The sequence below is a fragment of the Alligator sinensis genome, unplaced genomic scaffold (assembly GCF_000455745.1).
Source record: "Alligator sinensis unplaced genomic scaffold, ASM45574v1 scaffold560_1, whole genome shotgun sequence".
Lineage (NCBI taxonomy): Eukaryota > Metazoa > Chordata > Crocodylia > Alligatoridae > Alligator > Alligator sinensis.
In genome coordinates this window covers 3,379,529-3,385,308 of record NW_005841837.1, presented here as the reverse complement: position 1 = coordinate 3,385,308, position 5,780 = coordinate 3,379,529, and the positions used below count along the sequence as shown (strand labels likewise).

Sequence of the window (5,780 nt, the reverse complement as noted above, 5' to 3'; positions counted from 1 at the left end):
GCAGCTGTTAGCAGCCTGCCCACTTGCTGCCGCTGCCCAGAGCCCAGGCTGGCTACAAACAGCTGCGCCGGACTCCAGAACCCCGCTATTACCTCTGTGCCAGGAGCGGGGGAGAGACCGGGGCTGCATTGTCTCGGGCCCCTCCCCCACCGCCCACTCCAACAAACGGATGCACGCACCAGTGCGGAGCTGATGCCGGAGCCCTGAGCAGCTGTTTGGAGCCTCCCAGCTGCAGCCTGCCCTGGCTCTCGGTAGCTACTGCCAGCCACAGAGCCCGGGTTGCTGCCAGCAAGCAACTGGGATGCTGCAAGCCCTGCTGGGAGCAGCCCAGGCTCCGTCGCTGGCAGCAGCTACCCAGAGCCGAGGCTGGCCCATGTTCAACACACAAGCCGGGGGTTGCCGACCCCTGGAGTAAACCAAGGGTACTAATTTCATCCCTCAGCACCCTGCCCTACATCTCCCACACAGATGCTCATTTACTCGTGTTACGTTTATATAAAAAAAAGCCACTTTGATAAAACTGCTATTAATGCAAATCAACACTGTTCAAAATCAAGACATGCAAGATTTAAGGCTCCTAAACCAACACTATAGTAACTGCCATGTATGCAAAAAAATTTGTTTTAATTTAACACGAATATACAGGCAGTGCCACATGACCAAGATGGTAACAAACTTTGTCTCTAAATTCCTTAGTTTCCACAGAAACACAGGATATAAGATTAAAACAAACCTCCTGGATAAACTAACCCAATCCCTTGCTACAGAAGCAAACCAGTTTACAATCCCTTTTAAAAACTTAAACTCCACCTCAAAAATGAGTTAAATTCTTGCCCCCACCACTATTGCTTCTGATCATTAGAAGCTTGCTTCAGATTTCCTGTGTAAATTTATTCATGGTCAATTTATAGCCATTTGTTCTTGTGCTAACTTTGTCATCCAGTTTAAATAGCTCTTTCCCCTCCCTGATGTATTTATAGACAGCAATCATATACCCCTCTAAAGCTTCCTTTTGCTAGGTTAAACAAGCCAAGTTCCTTCAGCCTCCCCAAGCCCCTGATCAGAGTAGCCCTTCTTTGTACCCCTTCCAGTTAGCTCACACGTGGGTAATTAGAACAGTATTCCAGATAAGATTTCACCAGTGTCTTGTACAACAGAATTAGTGATCCCTTGTTTCTACCAGGAATATAATATCATCCAGTGCATCCTTCAGTGGTATTGGACTTTTTTGCAGCTGCATTATTTTCATATAGCTCAGACATCTTGACTGCTTGCAGATGTTCAAAAAAACAAAACAAAACAAAACATGCTCTACCAGAAGCAGCAGCATGTTACTTTTTGACCCAGCTCCACAACACCTGTATAGATCGGGCACTTCAGTTGGAATCTTTGACACTTTTGGCTAAAGCTGATTCAATCAGCTATTAGATAAAAGTGCCAAAAAAAAGCCCCAGTGAAGTGTCCAATCTATACAGACATCAGGCAAGCCAGGTCCAACTAACACACTGCCTCTTCTGGGCATGAGCTGGGCTTGGCATGGGAGCACGCAGAATTTAAAGTTAAGAGCCAGTGTGTTTGTTTGTTTGTTTTTTCTAACGAGCCCTGGTGATCAACCAGTACCCCAAGTCAGCCTCTCCCTCCTGTGCTTTCTACTGATAAGCTTAGAGCAGGAATGTGTCTTATTAGTCCCGAAGTGCATGACTTCGCCTTCATTTTTGTAACATTTCATTCTACCTCTATCTGTCCACTCCTCAACGTTATCTAGCTCTTCCTGTATAAAACTGTGGCTCTCCTCTGCATTGGCATGCCTTCCAACTTTGGGTCATAGACCTTCTTAGCACAATGCTACTTTTTGTGCCAAGGTCATTAATGAAAATATTGGTTAAGACAAATCCCCAGAGCAATTCTTGAAGACCTCCACAAGCACTCTACATTAGAGGTGCATCGATATAATCAGTAACATACCGGATCAGCACTGATAAAAAGAAAATTAACATTATTGGCAACTGGCTATTTTTGGCCAGTGTAGCCGATGATGTCACCGATAAATGCCATGTGCCGCAGCATGCACAAGGCCAGGAATGCAGCCCAGAAGCTTGAAGAGCAGCATTGGGCTGGTAGAGAGAAGGGGCATGGGGGAGGGGGCAGACTGAGTCCCCCACAGTGACAGAGGGGATGGGGCTGCCCAGCTAGGGTGGTGAATACAGCACCAGGGAGGGGCACAGGGCAGAGCCACGGGAAGTCATCCAGGGGATGCAGAGGGCCAACTCCCCACTGCTGTATGCACCCCAACAGGGGAAGCATGGGGGCAGCGTTCCCTTTAAGTTGCCCGTGTGCGCAGCCGCACACAATTAAAAATCTTGCCGCGCACAAACTTTTTAATGCCGCACACCTGCCCAGAGAGGAGCTGGGTGCAGAGCACAGTGGAGGCACTGGGGCTGGCATGGGACACTTACTGAAGGTAAGCTCCTCACTCCTCACGCAGGGTAAGGCAGCGGCTCCTCTGTGAGGCAAGGCGGACACAGGGACAGGGGCTGGCTCTGCCAGCTCCAGAGAACTGCTCTGCTGGCTCCGGAGAACTGCTCCGCACCTCTGCATCGCCTTAAGGAGCGAGGAGGCACATGGTGTCAGGGCTGGGGAGTGGAGCAGTTCCCCGGAGCTGGCAGAGCCTGTGGAGCAGTTCCCTGGAGCCAGCAGAGTCCGTGCCAGCCCCCAGCGCTGCCTTGCCTCACCTTGGGGAGAAGCCACTGCCTGCCCCACGTGAGGAGTGAGGAGCTTACCTGTTATCCGACTCACGGAATTTTCTGTTTGCTGTGTGCCAAGCAGCCAGAATTAGACATTTCAAACCCTGTGCTGATTGTCTGGTGATATAACATTATCTCCCAAGAACCAACCCATGCGTCAACATTTTCATTTGGGGGCATATCTCAGTAAGGGGAAATGTAAAATAAAAATAAAAACAGATCATTACTGATTCACAAGATCAAGAAAGTCTTGTTCTGCTCTGCTTCCAGCAGAGACAGTCTCTCTTGGCTCTGCAGCGGAAGGAATATCCTGGTTTGTTCTCTGTAGGTATGACACTCACATGCAGTTTTTTAAACATTAAGGTAACTTTTCTTGAGAAAAGCCTTGGGGGTTGGGGGAGGAGAGGGAAGGAAGACAGTGCCATAGCAAGGTAAGGGCGAGCAGGACAACTGCCCTGGGTACTGAAGCAAAGGGGCGCTAATAGGCACTGCCCAGCCAGTGCAGGGTGTGGGATGGAGCCATGAGCAGCTCATTTGGGGGGCACGGAGATGGGGGGAGGGGTGTATGTATGGGCAAGCATAGGGGAAGTGCTCCGCGGGCTCTGCCAGCTCTGGGGAACTCTGGGACCGAAGCGGCGTGCTCACAAACCAAAGCAGCGCGCTCATGGACCTCTACTCCTTAGAGGGAACATTGCATGGGGAGCACGTGCCCCCAGATCTGTGCACGAGGCAAGGGCAGACTGCTCACTGTGGGCTCAGGGCCAGGGGCTGCTCCATACTTTTTCCAGTGGAGGCTGGGCCAGGGCTTCGTTCGGGGCAGGTGGCAGCAGCATTAGGAACGGTGGCTACAGAGTGGGCTATGGTCACCCCAAAGTTCCCCGTAGCCACGCCCCTCCCAGCGCCACTGCCTACTGTCTCGCCCCTGCCTGCTCTAAGCACAGCCCTGGCCGGGAAGAGGCTAGTGCAGCCCATGGCCCCAAGCCCACAGCAGGAAGCCCAGCCTTGCCCTGCACACAAATCCAGAGGGGGGCGTGGGCACATGCCCCCCATGCCTTCCCTATGGATACACACAGTGGCGGGAAGCCCCCCCCCGGTTATATTCACCGTCCCAACTGGGGAGCCCCTGTCCCACTCCCTCCCTCACCATGGGGGCCTCAATCTGCCTCCCAGACTTATCAGCTGGACACTGCTCTGCAAGCTGCCAAGCTGCACATCAGCTATCAGATCGGTGTCAACTGATGTGGCTGGTTAATAACCGGTATCGGCCAAGAAAATAAATCTTTATTGGAACACCCCTACTCTATACTGCCTACTCCAGTAGTTCCCCTTTCAGAAGTTATAATCATCTTGCCTTTAGATTGTGCCTTAACTTAGAATTTTTGGACTAAGCCTCAGTTTCAATAAAAAAAAAAACCTTTGCGCAACATGCTTTACTGAAGACCAAAAGGATTAAATGTACTGCATCTACATAAACACAGAAGTCTGGTGTAAGAAAAAGGCTGATTTAGCATGATCAACCTTTAGTGACTCATAAAATATTTTTCCCTTTCTCCCATTTTCCTCCATGTCTTTTTTTTTTTTTTTATTTATTTCAAAACATGTTGAAGTTCAATAAACTTCACATGTAAGAGACAATCATTATGCCATTCTCACTATATTAAGCCAAATGAAATGATGAGGCAAAATTCACCCCCATGTCTCTGAATATAGCAAGGCATCTAGTATGGTGTCATGGCTTTTGACACTCGCAGGCTATTTTCACCAACTGAAAACTTCTATTGTATAGACCATAGTTTCTCAACCCATAATATGCATACCCCTGGGGCTACGCGAGAGCCGAAAACCCTGGTAGCAAGGGGGCATCACCGCTCCCCCCAGCGCTGCCGGGTTCGCATTCAGCCGTTGGCGCGTCCCGCATGCGCCCCCCCCCCCCCCCCCCCCCCCCAGGCTGTTGCACAAGGGGGAGGGCGGGCACACAGATACCTGTGCACTCCCCACCGACACAGTCACAGGCAGGTAAATTTCTTTCGTTATCCTGCCTGGGCTTCGGACCGAGACCCTCACAGTGCAGAAGGGAGTGCAGTAGGGGCAGGGTGCTGCCCCGCTCCCTCCTGCACTGTGGGGATTGCCCCACGACCTGGCCCCCCAGGGCCCCATTCACTGTGCATGGGAGGGAACGGGCTGTCACTCCAGGCTGGGGCTGGCGGTGGCACCGGGTTCTTCCTGGCACTCGGGGCAGGCTGCGGTGATGAGAGAGGAGCTGCTGCCACACCAATATTCACCATAGCCCTTGCCAACCTGCCCCCCCAACCCAGCGTCGCTGCCGGCCCCCGCCTGTAGCCAGCCTGGGCTCTGGGCAGGTGCAGTAGGCAGGCTACGAACAGTTCCAAGATGAACGGGCTGGCGGTGGCACCGGGTTCTTCCTGGCACTCGGGGCAGGCTGCGGTGATGAGAGAGGAGCTGCTGCCACACCAATATTCACCATAGCCCTTGCCAACCTGCCCCCCCAACCCAGCGTCGCTGCCGGCCCCCGCCTGTAGCCAGCCTGGGCTCTGGGCAGGTGCAGTAGGCAGGCTACGAACAGTTCCAAGATGAACATGTGGACTCCAAGATGAACATGAGTCGGCAGTGTGACGAAGCCATCAGAAAAGCTAATGGCACTTTATCATGCATCAGCAGATGCATGACAAATAGATCCAAAGAGGTGATGCTTCCCCTCTATCGGGCACTGGTCAGACCGCAGTTGGAGTACTGCGTGCAATTCTGGGCACTGCACTTCAAGAGAGATGCGGATAACCTGGAGAGGGTCCAGAGAAGGGCCACTCGTATGGTTACGGGCCTGCAGACCAAGCCCTATGAGGAGAGACTAAAGAACCTGGACCTTTTCAGCCTCCGCAAGAGAAGGTTGAGGGGCGACCTTGTGGCTGCCTGCAAGTTCATCACGGGGGCACAGAAGGGAATTGGTGAGGTTTTATTCACCAAGGCACCCCCGGGGGTTACAAGAAATAATGGCCACAAGCTAGCAGAGAGCAGATT

At 52.1% G+C, this 5,780-nt stretch overlaps 1 protein-coding gene across 4 annotated transcripts in view; it reads right to left on the bottom strand.

The window, feature by feature from the left end:
• RAD23B (RAD23 homolog B, nucleotide excision repair protein) overlaps nt 1-5,780 on the bottom strand; it is a 56,778-nt gene that overhangs the window by 38,052 nt on the left and 12,946 nt on the right. The window lies entirely within an intron of this gene.